This window comes from Lissotriton vulgaris, chromosome 10, assembly GCF_964263255.1.
Source record: "Lissotriton vulgaris chromosome 10, aLisVul1.2, whole genome shotgun sequence".
NCBI lineage: Eukaryota > Metazoa > Chordata > Amphibia > Caudata > Salamandridae > Lissotriton > Lissotriton vulgaris.
The window spans coordinates 944941387-944961086 of record NC_141698.1 but is presented as its reverse complement, the minus strand read 5'-3'; the positions used below and the strand labels follow the sequence as shown (position 1 = coordinate 944961086).

General features: G+C 47.9%; 1 protein-coding gene and 1 pseudogene across 1 annotated transcript in view; one reads left to right on the top strand and one right to left on the bottom strand.

The window, feature by feature from the left end:
• Positions 1-19700, bottom strand: part of LOC147689045 (serum paraoxonase/arylesterase 2-like) — an 856840-nt gene that overhangs the window by 25053 nt on the left and 812087 nt on the right. The window lies entirely within an intron of this gene.
• LOC147689046 (small Cajal body-specific RNA 14) lies at positions 7855-7983 on the top strand (annotated as a pseudogene).

Sequence of the window (19700 nt, the reverse complement as noted above, 5' to 3'; positions counted from 1 at the left end):
CGGTGTCGATCAGGCCTCAGCAGGCGTCGTCGATGATGCGTTTGCACAGAGTGAGCAGCGCTCACGGCGTCGAGAGGGCACGAGGGCGATGCGATCAGCAGCGGTGCAGACACGAGGTCCCCTGGAGCTAGAGCCGTACTCCCACTCACTGGCGTTGCTGCTGGCGTCGGTCGGGCCCGGCGGCCGGTCGTCGAGGAAGCGGGACACTGGGGCCGTTACCCACTATGTCGAGCTGGATTCGGCGACGTCCGTCGGCGTCGAGGTTGCTGGCTCTTTCAGAGGTGCTGGATTCACAGTTCCAGCAAATAGCACTTTAGCAGATGAAGTCCTTTAGCCCTGTGACTTCAGCAGGAGACTGGCACTCTTCCAGTCCTTGGAGATTTTCTTAGCAAGCGTGAGAGTACACACACAGTTCCTCTCTCCTGGTTCCTTGGCAAAAATAAAGAAGCACTGCAGGATTCCCCCCAGCAAACAGCACACTGGCAGAAGGGGTAGGCAAGTCCTCAGATCAGCAGGCCTCTTGTCCTTGGTTACAGGGTTCCTTGTCAGAAGTGATCTAAATTCTTGGTTCAGGGGTCCTTCTCTTATACCCCTTTCCGGCTTTGATCCCTTTGTCCATGCCGGAGAGTTTCCCAACATCCTGGGTCTGTTGTGGGTGGAGCCAGGCAGAAGCACCTGGCCTATTCACTGAGCAGGGCTGGGTCCTCAGACGCCCAGCAGGAGGTGGAGCCAGCATTGACACTGGCAGGAGCACAGCTATCGGCCTCCTGGCAGGAGGTGGGGCTAGGATCGTCCATGGCAGGCACAGAGCCATCAGCCGCTTGGCAGGAGGTGGAGCCAGCATTGTACCAGGCAGGGCAGGCTATCAACAACTACTCTCCCCTTACTCTCAACGCAAATGTCCCACTCATCCCACACTGACTCATCCAGACCTCTGGAGCCACCCAGCTCCTGTCACACACACGGAAGACCCGCAGAAACCAGAAATGGTTAGACACGAAAATAGACACTTTCTAAAAGTGCTACTTTCAAACCCAGAGTCCAAAAACCATCCACACCAACGGATGCGTAATTAAACCCCGAGTTCAGGGATACCAAACTCGACATTGCACCATGCTCCCCGAGCTAACTAGGATCATAGCATTAATAATCCCGGCGTCCCATTCTAACTACTGGAGAGCAGGCTACCTCGCAATAGTGAAGAACGAAGATGGCTGTAATTCACTATTAGGACATGCCAACTTGGTCAGGCGTGTCCTACCTTATACTTACAATGCACCCTGCCCGTGGGCCTACCGTAGGGGTGACTAACATGAAGTCAAGGGAAGGTTTGAAGGGCTGGCAAGTAGGTATACTTGCGCAGCCGGCGTGACAGCACTAGGCTGCACGTGGGTCTTGCAATGACCGACCCGTAGACATTCTTTTACGAGGCCGCTCCTGTGGGTGGCACAACACGTGCTGCAAGCCCACGAGCGGCATTTCTATTTACAAGCCCCGGCACTCCTGGTGCACTAGAGTAGGGACTGACAGTAAACCAAATAAGCCAAACATGGATACAATAGATACATCAATTTAACATAGGGAGCACTTGCGCTATGGCACTGGTCAGCAGTGACACAGCGCCCAAAGCATATACCAGCAAAACATCGTAACACAGTGGAGGCAAACAGAAAAAATGGAGGAGAGACTCAAGCCAATGATGTCAGGTCTAACAGCAGTATTAAAAGGAGACCGTTTAAAAAGCAAGCAGAAGTAAATCCCTTCAAACTGCAGTTGTTTCAAGATCGGGTTGAAAGGCAGAGCGAGGTAAGTGGGCAAAAGCCCCTGGGTCATACAATGTGGAGACCCAGCTAGGGGTACCAGCTGGGGTACCAGTTTCTTAATGGCCAGAGCATCCTGGTTCCTCAATATTAGTTTTGCTTGCTTGGTCCTCAGTTTGGCAGCTATGGTCGTTGGGGCGCCACATGACCAGACCTCTAATGCCTCCAGTGTGTCCAGGGCAAGATTAAGGTACTTGTGCCAGCTTGTCAGGGAACTGCTTATTACTTCCCAGATTATATTTTTCAAAGTATTTTTCTTTGCCTGTTTGGCTTTAAGTCTGTCAGCTAAAAACGTTGACTTCAGTATCCAGTGCGGCGAGGACAGGCAGATATCTTGTTGGATCTGGGCATGTGTTATACAGTTGGGAAGGACAAAGACCCTTCAAAAACAGGTGGACTGTGCCCTGTCTAGCCAGTTTGATATTTTTCCTAAAATAGCATTGCACCATATGCAATTGTAGGAAGTAATTTGCAGCCCATCACCTTTAGCAGGGGCCATAGGTCAGGGTTCACTAGTGACTTCCACAACTTGTAGAGTGCCCATTCCAGTGAATCCAACCACACCCCCAGGTATTCGTATGCATCCTCAAGTTTGATGGCACTCCCATCAATGAACCATGCCCCCTTTTTTTGTTCACTTTGGGTGGGATTATCATGACCTTGGCTTTTGCCATGTTTATCTTTAAGTTGTTAGTTCTACATCAAGCGGAAAGTGTGTTGAATAGTTTCTGCAGCACAAGGGGTGTCAAATCAAAAAAGCACTGTGTTGTTGCCGTCCCTCCTTTGGTTGAGCATAAAGAGCTTTCCTGTATTTTAGCCTTATCGTGGCGACCTGGGCCACTTGTTCTCCCCCTTGTCCGGGCTGAGGTTTGTAGAGCTTTGTTTAATTGTTGTTTTAATGCGGTTGTTTGACTCCTATGGCTTGTTAGGGCCTTAATCTGCCCTGATTCCTCGCTTCTTGCATGCTTTACTGAAAGACCGTCATACTCCTTTGAGTTGGTGGCCAGGCACCCCCACAGGTTTAAGTTGAGGGTTTCATTGCTTATTTTCAAGGTTGCATCTAAAAACCGGTCCTCGCGTGCTCCTCACCAGTCTTGGTCTTCCATATTTCAACGTATCCTATTGATGGGTCAGGCTGCTTCCGCGCAGTTGGGGCTCAGCTGGAGACAGGGCCAAGGAATGTGACTCCTGCTCTCATTACCAGGCCACCCTAGCTGGGAAACACCCGTTACAACGACGGTGTTTTCATGCGGTGCCATCGCAACGCGACTTTCACATCGCAGGCGGCTTCACATCGCATGCTTTCATAACGCATGCTACATCTGCGCATTGACATTTACATCGCTAGCAATGACAACGCAATGCAATGACAGGACAGCAGTGCAAGTGCAAGATGACCTGAACACACTACAATGACTGATGCGTGTGATGACAGATGTGTGCACAATATGCGTTTTTATTACAGGTTGACATATGACTGATGCGTGCAAGATGACTGATCATGAAGGTGACAGAAGGCGGGCACTATAAGGAACACACTCGAGCTATGGTTCACTACCATTTGCGCAAGATGACATGAGGTGATGGCAGATGCATGCACAAGATGTTGATTTCATTTACATTTACGGTGCGGCGCAGAGTTACAAAGAACAAACTCTACCTGTCGTTAATTATATGCAATGCATGATGGGTGGATGGCTGATGAATGGATGGATGGGTGACTAAAATTGTGGATGGATGCATGATGCATGATGGATGGATGGATAAAATTTTGGATGGATGCATGATGGATGGATGGATGGATGGATAAAATTGTGCATGGAAGTATGATGGATGGGTGGATGGATGGATACAAGTGTGGATGGATGCATGATGGATGGATGGATGGAATGATGGCTAAAATTGTGGATGGATGCATGATGGATGGGTGGATGGATTGGTGGGAATGATGGATGGGTGGATGGATAAAATTGTGGATGGCTGCATGATGGGTGGATGGGTAAATGGATGGATGCATGATGGATGGATGGGTGGATGGATAAAATTGTGGATGGATGCATGATGGATGGATGGATGGATAAAACTGTGCATGGAAGCATGATGGATGGGTGGATGGATGGATACAAGTGTGGATGGATGCATGATGGATGGATGGATTGATGGATGGAATGATGGCTAAAATTGTGGATGGATGCATGATGGATGGGTGGATGGATTGGTGGGCATGATGGATGGGTGGATGGATAAAATTGTGGATGGCTGCATGATGGGTGGATGCGTGAATGGATGGATGCATGATGGATGGATGGATGGATAAAAGTATGGATGGATGCATGATGGGTGGAAGGATGGATGGATAAAAGTGTGGATGTTTGCATGATGGGTGGATGGATGGATGGATAAAAGTGTGGATGGATGCATGATGGTTGGATGGGTGGATGGATAGATGGATGGATGGCTAAAATTGTGGATGGATGCATGATGGATGGATGGATGGCTAAAATTGTGGATGGATGCATGATGGATGGGTGGCTAAAATTGTGCATGGAATTACAATAAACACTCTAGCTATTGTTAATTATATGCTATGCATGATGGGTGGATGGGTGGGTGGATGGATGGATGAGATGATTGAACATTGTACTTTTGGCTATGCACAATGAGGATGGAGCATTGTAATTTTGGTTATGCATGATGAGGATTAAGCACTGTACTTTTGGCTATGCACGTAAGCATTGTAATTTTGACTATGCCTGATGAGGATTAAGCACTGTACTTTTGGCTATGCATGATGAGGATTAAGCATCGTACTTTTGGCTATGCATGATGAGGATTAAGCACTGTACTTTTGGCTATGCATGATGTGGATTAAGCATTGTAATTTTGGCTATGCCTGATGAGGATTAAGCACTGTACTTTTGGTTATGCATGATGAGGATTAAGCACTGTACTTTTGGCTATGCACGTAAGCATCGTACTCTTGGCTATGCCTGATGAGGATTAAGCCCTGTACTTTTGGCTATGCATGATGAGGATTAAGCATCGTACTTTTGGCTATGCATGATGAGGATTAAGCATCGTACATTTGGCTATGCATGATGAGGATTAAGCACTGTACTTTTGGCTATGCATGATGAGGATTAAGCATCGTACATTTGGCTATGCATGATGAGGATTAGGCATCGTACATTTGGCTATGCATGATGAGGATTAAGCATCGTACATTTGGCTATGCATGATGAGGATTAAGCACTGTACTTTTGGCTATGCCTGATGAGGATTAAGCACTGTACTTTTGGCTACGCATGATGAGCATTAAGCATCGTACTCTTGGCTATGCATGATGAGGATTAAGCATCGTACATTTGGCTATGCATGATGAGGATTAAGCATCGTACATTTGGCTATGCATGATGAGGATTAAGCATCGTACTCTTGGCTATGCATGATGAGGATTATGCACTGTACTTTTGGCTATGCATGATGAGGATTAAGCATCGTACTCTTGGCTATGCATGATGATTGAACGCTGCACTCTGCCTATCTGCGATGACGATTATACATTGTATTTGTGGCTATGCACGATGATGATTCAACGTTGTACTTTTGGCTATGTGCGATGCTGTGCACATGTTTCTCTCAGCAATCATTAGAAAAGTACAGGTTGGCATCCCTCACGCTTTACAGGATGATGGAGCAATCTCTGTACTATTCAGAAGTGCAAGTGCAAATGAGCGTCATATAGCAGTCTCAAATGGCATGTTAAAAATTATATACGGTAGCAAAACTTATCATGGCAACAGAAGAGAACCTAAATGTCCATGCATTAGTATCACAATTTAGCAATAAGTAAACATAGAAGCATGTGACATAATAACGAGATAACAACACACACATGCAAAATGACACTCCATAATAATAGGTAATTGAACAAGCCGTAATAATACCCAACTCAACATTGATCTCCATAGCCACACATATGCAGACATTTGAAATCAAATACAACTAGACTGAAATATGAATTTGCATCTATATATATCTTTAAATATCTACATATATATTTAATTTAGCACTTTTATTATTGGATGTCCGAGAGTTTTTATTCTGCTCGACTCTTGTGCCGTCTTTTGGATGTTTCCGCCTCGCCTACGCCTTTTTTGATCTAAAAAAGAAGTGCTTTTGTGCATTCTCCCATTCTATTTTGCAACTTCCATTCTTCCCCTTCGCCGGAGATAACCAAATCAAATTCAAATAGTGCTTTATTCGAGTAGTTTCTCATAAAAGCAAGACATACACAAAATGTTAAAATACAATTAAATTTACAGTCAATCACAAAGACAGTGCACTATTAAATCCATAAAATACGCTTAATTAAAAAATTTCTCACAGTATTTGTTGAATAATTAAAAAGAGATTAATACATTGATAAAAATAGCAAAGTTGTAAAAACATTAATAGTCTAAAAAACATTAATAACAATTTCATGGAGACAAATTTTACAGACAGAGAATAGTTAATTAACTAGCAGTCTCTGTCTGATCGCCCATGCCCATCCAATATGTTTTGCTGTGGCTATTAGGGTATTCAAGTTTTCGAATCCCCACATCTCCGCACCATAAAGTGCGGACCCAATTGCCTTTGCTTCGTAAACCAGCAATGCTGGCTTGACGGGTTTGGTCAAAGACTTTCTGTGTTCCGAATTGATGGCACCAGCTAATTGCTTGTGTCGCAAAGTAGCAAGGTTTATGTGCTGACACCACCTGTTGTTATCTGCAATATGAATACCCAAGTACGTAAATGAATTTACTACCTCCAGAGGTCGTCCACTCATGACAATTTTTGACTTAAAACTGCGGTGCGGCTTAAAAATCATGAGTTTAGTTTTAGTTACATTCACCTCTAGACCTTGTTCCCCACAGAAATTTTCAAAAATGAACAGAGCACGCTGCAAGCCACTGGGAGTTTTAGATAGAATAAGCGTGTCATCAGCAAACATTAAAATAGGGATTTTTAGACCTGAAAGTGAGGGAGCATCTACTGACGCTGATATCATACGGGGGACAACACCATTTATGTACAAAGTGAACAAGGTTGGGGCCATTGAACACCCTTGTCGAACACCTCGCTCAACGGCAAAGTCAGCTGTGACCATCCCATGACCGCCCCACTGAATTTTAGCAAAGGTAAGCTCGTGAAGGCACATTATCAAGGTCAGTAGTTCCACAGGGACCCCCAAACTCTGTAAGACTTACCACAATTTGACCCGTGGCACCAGGTTGAAGGCAGCCCTTAGAACGACAAAAGCCGCATATAGGCTACCTCCTCCCAGCACCACAGTCTTCCATTGCAGCAGTTGAAAGCGGAATACTTGGTCCACCGTGCTTGTTGCCCTTCGAAAACCCGCTTGGAAGGGTGATAAGATGTTATTGTCCTCTGCCCAGTCAAGGAGCCTGTTTACGACCACACGACCAACTATTTTTTGCACAGTGTCAATAAGGCTTATTGGCCTATAGTTGCCTGGGTGCGCACGGTCTCCCTTTTAGGTCTCCTGGCGTTTAACAGCGCGTCAGCGCTGTGTCCGCCAGGAGATCTTTTGTTGCTGACTCTGCTTCCCAGGAGACAGCACCGGCCGCGCGCAAAGGCGATCGGCGTAGGCCACGCGCGCGCGAACACGCTCAGCTGCCGTCTCCCGGGAAGCTCCAACACCCTACATGCATGCGCATGCGCATACGCAGAGACACACACACACACGAGCGCCCATGCATGCATGCACCCCCACATAAAGAGAACTCACCCCTGCTGTCGCATACACACACACATACACACACACACGTGCACCAAGCGCCCCCGCCCCCCCCCGCCACTTACCACTACTCCGGTCTTCAGCTGCCACCGCGGGGGGCTCTCTAGGGCATGGGAGCCCCGCGTCACCAACACTGCTTCTCTCCGTAGGCGCGGCTTCTCTCCGTGGGCGCGGCTTCTCTCCGTGGGCGCGTGCGCCCGCGGTTCGATCCCCGGCCGCTCCTCCTCACACGTGGGTGTCCTCCCTGACGGTTGCATGCGTCAGTAATACCATGTGACCCCAAGGCAACCACGTACAGCAACGAGAGGGGGCCCACTGCCGACAGGACCCCCAGGTGCCTGTGCTACGGCTCCCTACAGCATTTTAAAGGCAGAGCGAGGACGCCGCGCGAACCTGCACCGAGATATGGAGATACTGAGACAGGAAACAAACCAAACGTTTCCACCGAAATTTGTACAGACTGGAGCAGTGCGTAGGTTTCAGTCCACGCGCGTGTGTGGAAATAAGTGCGAAGTGGGGATGGGCAGGCCATTTTACAAGCATGCAAAACACACTTTGACGTAAAGGCTCTAGGTTCTGTAATAACTACCTTCAAGGTTGAAGCAGATGGTTATGAAGCCGGGCTACGGGGTTCGAGTCCTGGCAACGGCTCAAACACCCTGTGTTTCCGTGGGGGTTACTTTGGGCTGGCATACGCGCGCAGGAGATAAATTAGTGGAATGGGGGTTAAATGGTTTCCGGTTACCCTGTGTGTAAACGAAGAAAGGAAATACGTGCACAAAACGTGCCATGGCTTATTATCTCCCCTGCGCAAGCCGACCCCTGGTTTTGCTACTAAAAGTTGGTTCTTAGTTATAAGCTGCAGGAATTTGCTGGGGGGAAACAGTTTAATGTGAAAAGGGTGTGGCGCAGCGGCTAGGGTGGCTGGTTCTGAATGCTGGTTGAACGGATCGATCAACGGCAGCAGGTTACCACAGCACCATGTGACATTTGCCAATAGCGCACTTAATGTAACGTTGTTGTAAAAGTGAGTACACACGTTCTCAATCTTGGGGTAATTGTCCCAGTGGAAAAAAACACAAATTACGGCAAATGTTTTCCCCAAGGCAAACGTACGACACAGTATGCCTGCAGCACTCCCAGTGCAGTAAATTGAGACAATAGAGAGCTTCAGGGTAGTGGTCACGGAAATTCTATGCGCAGGAGTACAGTCGTAAGTCCGTAGGTAGTCACTAACATATTACGGCGAATTCCAGGCGTATTGTATGTGTATCTTGCCTACACCAGAGGGTGTGCGTGTAGAGGGTTGGCCATTAAATAAGAAAGCTATTTACAAATACGGGAAAGCTGGACTGTAAAAATTGCTTTCTCACGTATGTTAATTCCGTACACATCGTCAAATACATTGTCATGCTTAGGTTACACAGAACGTGCATGCTTTTCTGCCCCCCTTCCCTCGTTGTGCCTGCTAGTCCCTGCTTGTGACCCGGTTGCTGTGTTAGGTGGGGCTAGGGGGAGGGTGGTGGGAGGAGTCCGCTGGTGGGCAGGTGTGTGTGTGTGTGTGTGTGTGAGGGTGCGGTAGAAGCACTGCGGGAGAGAAGCTATGGTCTGGAGAGCACACACCAACCACGGGGCAAGAACTTGGAGCAAGAAGAAACCACAGTGACGCCCACCCTCAGCACCACTGCTCTCACCCCAGCACCCGCGCATTTCCAATTGCTGTTTCCCAAGTTTAACCTGCGCGTTTGCCAGAAGAGCTCTATTCTGAGCCCCGCGTCCATCTGCTCCACCCCCTCTTGTGCCCTCAGCTCTGACCGGTGCCCGGGTCCGACATAGCGGTTCTTACCCCTTGGTCATCAACTCTTGCCCCGTACCGCCCTCTGACCTCAAGCAGGGCATTCGTCCCTTGCCACTTTACAAAAATGTCAGAAATACAAATACAACTGGATATCATTTATTTACCTTATTGGCTGGGTAACCTGGCTCATAGTTGACTCTTCATTATTCTAGTTTTAGAGAGGTTACTGCCCGTGCCTTTGAAGATATATTTCTACATGACCAACAGGATGTATCAATACATCTAAGTCCCGTAAATACAACACAAATTACAATAGAAATGCTATAGGGGTCACATTTGCAAAAGTTAAAAAATATTGGCATTGTCATACACAATGTCAATAACTCAAACTTTAATGCTCCGAGATCTATTGCACTGCAAATGCTTGTTTTTGTACTCGTGCGTGGTGAGGTGCCCTCGGGGGAGGAGGAGGCCGTTGTTTTGGGTTTGCGGACAGTCGCAGAATCGAAAGCAGACTTTCAGTGTGTTTTTTTTCATTTATTTTTTAAATCGATTGTTATGACTATGCTTTTGTCCCTGCCTGTTCAGCTTCATTACAATAGCGATTGCGAAAGCTATCAATTTCAGTGCTGCTTTTTCTTGCAGCATTTACCATCTTTATACAACAATTCAGAGTTTGATAACAAATTAATGTAACACATTGTAATATACAATGCCAATAGCTCAAACTTTAAAGCTGGGAGACCTATTGCATTGTAAATGCTTGTTAAACACTGGGATGATCACAGCACCCCTCGACAATGCAGGAACCTCAGCACCTTTAGCGATGGAGTTAATAAGTAAGTGAATATATTTACACCATCGCTCTTTATCATTTAAGAAGATATCGGCGGGGACGCCATCTAAACCAGGAGCACGCCCTCTTTTCACTGAATTTAGGGCAGACATAATCTCTTTGTAAGTAAAAAGATTACCTTGGGAAAAAGACATGGTAATACTGTCCTCACCTGTAATCTGAATGTTAACAGCATACTGTGAGCTTAAAAATTGTACCCAGTCCTCTTGTGGTACATTGTTATTAGGGTGTTCCTCGACTCTCTCACTGCCCCATTTGACGATGTTCCAGAACACTCTGGAATCCTTTCTGTTACTAGCTTTTTTCAGTTTACACCAATGTTGCTCGTCCCAGGCTCTCTTAGCTTTCGCTATACAGACTTTGTAACCCTTTCTGGTTAGGCTGATGGTCTCGGGCTCCCTCATCTTAATGGCGTGACCCAGAGCAAGTCGTGCAGCCCTACATTCCGCATTATACCATTTTGCACTTTTGCAAGCTCTTGCCCCACTGCGATTAGCAGGTTTCAAAATGAATATGCTACTTACCAGTATGCATCTGTTCTTGGCATGTAGGGCTGCTAACATTCATATCTGTGCATAGATCGCCACCTAGTGTTGGGTCTGGATGATTGCACATTGTTGTCCTGGAAGAGTCTTCAAAGTATCACGAGATAGGTGGCTCCTCTCCTGGACTACAGTGCGCATGGGCATCGACTCCATCCCCAGATTGTTTTTAGCCATTGTGTAGAGATGGAGTGAAATAGTGTAAATGATGTCCATGCTAATGTGTGAATGCAAGAAATTACCTGCAGCCGCTACGGGCGCCTGGGAGGAGGGCGGGCGATATGAATGTTAGCAGCCCTACATGCCAAGAACAGATGCATACTGGTAAGTAGCATATTCAGTTCGAGGCATGTGGGCTGCTAAATTCATATCTGTGCATAGAATACATAGCAGTCCCTCCATTAACGGCGGCCGCCCGTGCCAGCTGCAGAAGTTTGAAAAAGAGTTTTAAGAACAGCCTGACCTACAGCTGCCTGCTGTTTGGAATGCACATCTACACAGTAGTGTTTAGTAAAGGTATGTGGAGTAATCCAAGTGGCTGCTCTACAAATATCTTCCAAAGGAATATTACCCAGGAAAGCCATGGAGGCCCCCAACTTGCGTGTTGAGTGGGCCCTTGGGGGGACCGTTAAGGTGCGCTTAGCCTTATGGTAGCAAATCTGGATACACTTAACGATCCACCTGGCTATTCCAGCTTTGGAAATGGGTTGCCTTTGTGCTGGGCTGAAAAGGCAACAAACAATTGTTGTGTTTTCCTAAAGTGTTTGGTCCTGTCAATGTAGTACATTAACGCTCGTTTGACATCAAGCGTGTGAAGCATTCTTTCTGCCACCGTTTCGGGGTTCTGAAAGAATGTGGGCAGTTCAATGGTTTGATTAACATGAAACCGTGACACCACTTTAGGGAGAAACTTAGGATTAGTGCGCAGCACCACCCTATTATGATGAATCTGAATGAATGGCTCTTGTATTGTGAGCGCCTGTAGCTCACTGACGCGTCGTAGAGACGTGATGGCAATGAGAAAGGCTACTTTCCACGTGAGGAATTGAATTTCACAGGAATGCAGGGGCTCAAACGGTGGTCCCATTAATCTGGTGAGGACCACATTGAGGTTCCACACAGGAGCTGGTGGGGTCCTGGGGGGGATGACTCGTTTCAGCCCTTCAAGGAAAGCCTTAATGGCAGGCACCCTAAACACAGAGAGGTGCTGCCTGTTCTGGAGATAAGCTGCTATGGCGGATAAGTGTATCCGAATGGAAGCATACGCCAGATTACATTTGTAAAGATGTAACAAATAGCAGATGATATTAGGAATGGATGCATCTAGCGGGTTGATATGATGGCTTGTACAGTAAATGACAAACCTCTTCCATTTAGCTGCATAGCAAGCTCTGGTAGTGGGCCTTCTTGCCTCCCGGATAATGTCCATGCATTCCGGGGGCAAATCAAGGTAGCCAAATTCTAGGACTTCAGGAGCCAGATCGCCAGGTTGAGCTGTTGCGGATCCGGGTGCTGAATGTCGCCATGGTTCTGCGTCAAGAGCCTGGGTGTGAGGCGTAGTCTTTGATGCGGTACCACGGAGAGCTCCAGGAATGTGGTGTACCATGGATGGCGTGCCCACGTTGGAGCAACCAGGATGAGTGTCATCGAGTGTTTCAGCAGCTTCCTTGCCACCAGCAGTATGAGAGGTGCTGGGGGAAAAGCGTACGCAAATTTGCCTGACCAGTTCATCCATATCGCATTGCCCTGCGATTGAGGGTGTGGGAACCTGGTGGCGAAGCTTGGGCATTTTGCATTCTCTTTTGTGGCAAACAGGTCTATCTCTGGATGACCCCACTGCTGGAAGTACGGGTGGAGTACTGATGGATGTATCTCCCACTCGTGCAGTTGGTGGCTGTACCTGCTGAGCAGATCGGCCATCTGATTGTCCTGGCCTGGGAGGTGTTCTGCCATGAGGAAGATGTTCCTCTGAATGGCCCACTTCCACATGCTCTGAGCCAGATGAGACAGCTGTGGAGAGTGTGTTCCTCCCTGCTTCTGGATATAGTACATCGCCGTCATGTTGTCCGTTCGGATCAACACGACCTTGTTGCACAGATGTACTTTGAATGACTTCAGTGCCATGAAGATCGCCATCAGCTCCAAGTAGTTGATGTGCATCCTCTTCTGTTGTATCGACCATAGTCCCTGCACAGTGTAATGGAGGACATGCGCTCCCCATCCCTGGAGAGACGCGTCCGTTGTCAGGATAATTTGTGGCACAGGCTCTTGGAACGGTCGGCCCTTGCAAAGGTTGTGTGGAGTCCACCAATGCAGAGAGTTGTATGCCCGACAGGTTACCAACACTAGGTCTTTCAACTGTCCTTGAGCCTGAGTCCACTGGTGCGCCAAGCACTCCTGGAGAGGACGCATATGTAACCTCGCGTGCGGGACTATAAAGATGCAGGAGGCCATCATGCCTATCAACTGCATAAACACTCTCGCTGGGAGTGAGTGTTGCGGTCTGAACTTCTGAATGAGCGACTGGATACTGGTGATCCTCGCTGGATTTGGCTGAGCTGTAGCAGTTAGAGTATTGATTGTCGCGCCCAAGTACTGCCTCACATGGGCAGGTTGAAGGTGCGACTTCGGATAGTTGAGCGAAAACCCCAGACTGTGAAGAATGTGAATAGTGCTGGACATGTCCGCGGCGCACTGCTGAGCCGACTTGGCCTGAACCAGCCAGTCGTCTAGGTAGGGGTAGACATGTATGTTCTGCCTCCTGAGGTGCGCCGCCACGGTCGCCAGACACTTCGTGAACACTCTGGGGGCAGTGGTCACACCGAAGGGCAGCACCTTGAACTGGTAATGCCTGTTTTGAATGGTGAACCTGAGGTACTTTCTGTGGGATGGATGGAGTGGTATGTGAAAGTAAGCGTCTTTGAGATCCAAGGTTGCGAGGAAGTCTCCCTCTTTTAACAGTGGAAGGACTTGCTGCAACGTCAACATGTGGAAGTGTTCTGAAAGAATATACATGTTGAGCGGGCGTAGGTCCAAGATGGGTCTGAGTGAGCCGTCCTTCTTTGGTATTAAGAAGTACAGGGAATAAACACCTGTGCCCTGTTCGTCTACTGGCACAAGCTCTATGGCGCCTTTTTGCAGCATCGCAAGAACTTCCTGCTGCAATAAGTGCAAGTGCTCTGCTGACATAGGACGGTGCCTTGGGGGAATGGTGGGTGGAGTGGACGTTAGCTCCAGACAATAACCGAACTGGATACGTTTTCTTACCCACCTGTCCGTGGTGATGGACTTCCAGGCAGGCAGGAACCGTTGGAGTCTCCCCCCCGACAGGTGTTAGATGGTCGGGGGGCAGTGACAGGGAGTCACTGTTTGTTGGCGGCAGAGGAGCGGGAACTGTTGTTGCCCCTGCCTCTGCCCTTGGTGTTGTTTCCTCTGTAACCACCTCTACTCTGCTTAGTGTATGAGGATTTCGCACCACCCTTAGTAAATTGCGCCTGCTGTGCCACGTGTCCTCTGGTAACACCTCGATTGCCTGAGCGACGAAAAGTGCTTCCCCGAAATTGCTGAGACTGGAGTGCACCCATAGATTTCGCAGTCTCAGTGTCTTTCTTAATTTTTTCAAGTGTGGTGTCCACCTCCGGGCCAAACAGTCTGTCTGGATTAACAGGCTGATTGAGAATAGTTGTTTGTATTTCTGGCTTAAACCCTGAGATACGGAGCCATGCCTGGCGTCTTAGCATCACACTAGTGTTGATGGCTCTTGCTGCCGTATCCGCAACGTCTAGCGCACACTTAATCGCAGCGTTGGAGATGAGCTTGCCCTCTTGGATGAGCATCTCCGCACCCTCTTTAAACTCATCAGGGAGGTGTTGTAGAAGCTGCTCTAATGTATCGTAGTGTGCCCTGTCGTATCTGGCCAACAGAGCTTGTGTGTTTGAGATGCGCCATATGTTGGCTGCCTGCGCTGCCACCCTTTTCCCTGATGCCTCCAGCACTTTAGACTCTTTGTCCGGGGGAGGAGCTTCACCCGTTGACTGCGAGTTCGCCCTTTTGCGTGCATTAGAGACCACTAAAGAGTCCAGAGGCAACTGGCCCCGAATAAAAGTTGGGTCCCCAGGTGCCGGTCTGTACTTTTTCTCAATTCTAGGGTTCACCACTCGTGCCCTAGTAGTGTCTTTGAAAATGTCAGTGGCATGTTTCATCATTCCTTTAAGCATAGGAAGTGTTTTCACAGTCTTTTCGGCAGTAGAGAAAGTGTCGAATAGAAAGTCCACCTCTACCGGGTCAGCATGCATCTCTACATTGTGGTTTGCAGCTGCCCTTTCGATTAAGGCATTGAATGCTGTTGAATCCTCCGTTGGAGAAGTTTTAGGCCCGTAGCCTTGCGGGTCAGATATAGGCTGGTGGTCCCCCTGATCCCCTGCGGGCAACCATGAGTCCTGTTGTTCATCAGGGTCAGCGTTGTCAGGGAAGGTATACTGTTCATCCTGTTCGCCCTCGCCACTATCTGAACAAGTGGGTGACGGTGTTGGGCTTCTGGTTGGCTGGTAAATAGGCTCCACCAGTTGAGGGCACCCTGGGAGTGGCTTCTTCTTCTTTAGAGGGATTACAAACGGCTCCAGAGGCTGTGAAGTAATCTTTCTCTTCTTGAGGGTTAGTTTCCCAGTGTCAGCATCGATAAAGTGTTCCGACTCGTCATCCAACAAGGGCTGACGATCCGAACCGCCACTTGGTTGAGTATGCTGCCCTTCGACCGAGTTCCTGGGCACCGATCGAGGCGCAAAAGCCTTTGGCACCACCTTCGGTGGCAAGGTAAAGTGAAGCGGCATCGAGGCTTGCTTCTTTGGTACAACCGGTGTGGTCTCCGAGGGCGTCTTCGGGCCCGACGTGGATTCTTTGTCTCTAATCCGTTTGAGGGAGTCTTGTACCTGCTTCGTAAAGGAAGCGGACGGCTTCGTCGATCCGACTGTCGATTTTGATCCACCCTCTGGGGAAGATTGGAGCGAGGATGACGCCTTTTTAGGCGCTGGAGCTGCCGATGCGCCGTCGGCCGAGCTCCCGCCGCCGCCTACGGCCCCATGCGTCGCTGTCGATGTTTTCTGATCGACCGACTTTCCTTTTGGTGCCGGGACACCTGGCTTCGGCACGGCACCCTTCTTGGCTTTGCCGACCGGCCTGTCGGCCGATGCGGTGGGCTTGACTTTAGGCGGCACCGAGGCCTTCTTTGAGCTCTGCTGCTCAACCACTTTAGGAACCTTAGCCGCATCAACAGTCTTTTTCGGCCTTGAGGTATCCGAAGAAGATGGCGTCGATGACGTAGCAGACGCCTTCGAGGATGACGGCGTCGATGACGTAGCAGACGTCTTCGGTGTCGATGGAGTGGCGTCCATCTTGGTTTTGGTCGAACCCGAAGGTTTCAGTTTCGGTTTCGCTTTCTGCAATGGCAGCTCCGCAGAGGTTTCCATAGCCGGGCCGATAGGCGGGGCGGAGGATCGAGGCGTATGGTCGTGGGTAAGGCCTTGTGGCGATCCCGTGACCTGAGCCGTTGTGAAAGTCGGGATGGGGCATAGCTCATCCTCCGAGCTATCATCCATGGCCCCAAAAGGTTCTCCGTCGTCCCCTACCTCCTCGATGTCTTCCTCGAGGTCGTGGTCCTCGACCGCTTCTCCGTAGTCGGTCTCGACCTCCGCCGATGCCGGCGAAATCTGCAGGTGAAGCTCCTGCTCATCTGCCTCGGGGTCGCCGAAGATGTCCGCTGGCGCCGGAGCCGATCGCTGGGCCTCAAGGCGCGCCACGCGCCGAAGCTTGATGGTCTTCTTCGACCGGAATCTCGAACAGGCCATACAGTTGGCCTCGTCATGGTCCGGCGACAGGCACTTGTTGCACACTGGGTGCACGTCGATGTGTGGGTACTTCGAACCACACACGGGGCAGTACTTGAACGGACTCCGTTCCATCTTATCAACGCCGGGGTCTTGCTGCATCGACAGGGCCTCGATGATCGAAGAGTCACCGACTCACACGAAATCCCACTCAAAGAGTAGGAATGAACACGAGACCGAATGCGAACAATACCGACGAGTGAGTAAAGCCTTTTGGCCTTAATAAAGTTGTTTTATCGATTCCGAACAGGAGACGTCGAAATCGCATCCGAACCCAATGGCGGAAAAAAACAATCTGGGGATGGAGTCGATGCCCATGCGCACTGTAGTCCAGGGGAGGAGCCACCTATCTCGTGATACTTCGAAGACTCTTCCAGGACAACAATGTGCAATCATCCGGACCCAACACTAGGCGGCGATCTATGCACAGATATGAATTTAGCAGCCCACATGCCTCGAACAGTGTTTTTTGATCTTGCCAAAGAGGGTATCATGGATGTTGACCACATCCTCCAAGCCAGAGGGAGAGACGCTAGTCAATTCCATGGCTAGTATGGCTTTATCAGTTTCCCGAGATAACCGCGGCCTGGGCGGTTGCCTTGAACCTTCTTGTCGGAAATCACAATAAAAAGGGAATTGCCGGGGAGGTGGAGCGAGTGTGAACTGCAGGGGGCTTTTGTGTGTTTTTTAAACATTAAATATCTAATTTAGTTGAAAGCGCACTGAAAAACGGAGCGTCTCCTTCCAAATGTATGATCCTAAAATGAGACGGCACCGGAATTTCTGGCTCTGATCTAATTTTATTTTGCTCATTTCTTTTGAGGAAGCAAAATATATTCCTGCTGTTATTGCTGCATGAATATAAACACGCAGCTTACTTTGCTTAAGCTGAAAGCACTTCAGCAACATAAAACAATAGACAGGCTTTAAATGAAAGAATGTAGAACATTTTTGACATAATAGATTGCTGAGCGCATGTTGCCATTTGTAATTACGCTAGACAAACTTAAAAGTCCAGGATTACAATACAACACGCCCCAGAAACTTCATAAACTCAGTGGAAAAAACGATGTAATAGCCTGCGATTTCGTGAACTGCGTTGTATTTGCCCAAAGCAGCAGAGACACCACAATCATTCTGGAGATATGCAGCTAGTATCTAAGTGCTATTTCATCTCTTGCAGGACCCTAGTTAGGAGACACACAGATGGGAAGAGCAGGCAGTGCCAAAATACTATCTATGATGAATCAGAAGTGGCTTAGATTGAATGAAATTCAAACTACGATTCTTGCTAAGGGTCTAAACACTGGCTAAAAAATGATCGATGTGCATGTACTTTCTTAAACCGGAGCTAGTCAGAGAATGAACCTAACAAAAAGTTAGAAGTTTGGAAGTTATTCAAGATTCACGCTTCTCCATGAATAATCAAGTTGATAGATAACCGTATGTCTTCTTTCAACTTCCGGCTTACATTATTACAGTCATGTTGCTTTGTATTAGAAAAGGAAGACAGATATATTATTGGCATGAACACGGGTTGTGGGAATGCTTTTCTCACTTGTATGTCTGTAAGAAAATTAGGATAACTGCAGAATTCCACTGATGTGGCGGTCATCAATGTACCCAGGTAAGAATATATAGCTCCTACCTTACCTAGGTCATTCTTGCTTCAGGTAGCTTCAATAATTCATTTTAAAACTTTACTCTGGTGCATAACACAGTGCATGGCAAGGTTCCTAAATATTTAAAAAAAACAAGACAGACTAATTTAAAAGACAGAAATGTAAGTTCTGCTAATAAAAATATTCTTCTTCTTCCGTGGAGTATACTCAAGCATATAATAAGACTGTTTTGAGGGTCAACTACCATGGACTGTTCACTGCAGAGAAAATGTATTGATCTATTTATTCATTAAGTGGTTTTTTGCTGCTCAAATTGTATTTATTTGATTTTATCGGCATACATATAGCAAAGAAACGTAAAGCGAGGTGAGCCATATAACACAATCATGCCATTGTATTGAACATTGCCCCACAACACGGTTCTCATATAATTCCATAGAGATTGCCCCTCGAGCTATACCCAGATGTGTTCGCTGGAATCAAGCCGTATTATAAAGATTACCAACAATTAAGTAGAATATGCACACGCAGAGCATCAACACATCAAGTGAGAGTATGCAGCTAAAAGTTGTAGGTTGGGGTTCATGCTGCATCGGCTAGGGTTGACTCCGCACAGAGTAAGAGTGCAAACAAATTGCCTTAAAGGATTAGATCTAGAATAAATGAAGGGCACAAGTGCGTGGGTGACAGGAAAGCTGTCGCCAGACCCCTTGACTAATATCCCATGAATGAGTCCCAAATGTAATCAAATCCCTTTCGATCGTCTGTGAGCTTATCCGTCAATCGCTCCATGTTTAGCCTTGCCACAAACGAACATGCCATTGTGGCATGGAAGGGGTCAATGGTTTTTCCCATGCCACTGCTAATGCTATCTTGGCTGCCTCCAAATAAAATCACATTATGGATCTGTCCATGTTTTGTGAGTAGTCCCGAAGTCCCAGCAGGACAAAGTCAGGTGACTGAGGCAAGGGGTAACCCAGGATATCCTTCATCTGGGGCAGGATCTCATTCCAATATGGTCTGATTGAAGGGCAGTCCCTCCAAATATGCCTGGAGTCCCTTAAGAGTCCACACTCCCTCCAACAGCGATCCGAGGTAGCCGGGTAGAACTTGTGGAGCTTTGCTAGATGGAGATACCAGTCATAGAGAAGTTTATAGTGGGCATCTCATGGATCTAACGACCTGTTGTGCATAGGCATGTCTTTAAATTGTGTGAGCGATTGTTTCTTAGAGATTGAGTAGCCCAAACCCCTTTCCCAGAAGGTCCTATATCTTGGGCTAAAAGTGGCGGTTGAGGCATTAAGAAGAGAATAGAGAAAATAAATGGTCCCTTTAGATCCCCCACCCTGGCCAACACATTGCTTAATCAGGAGTAGA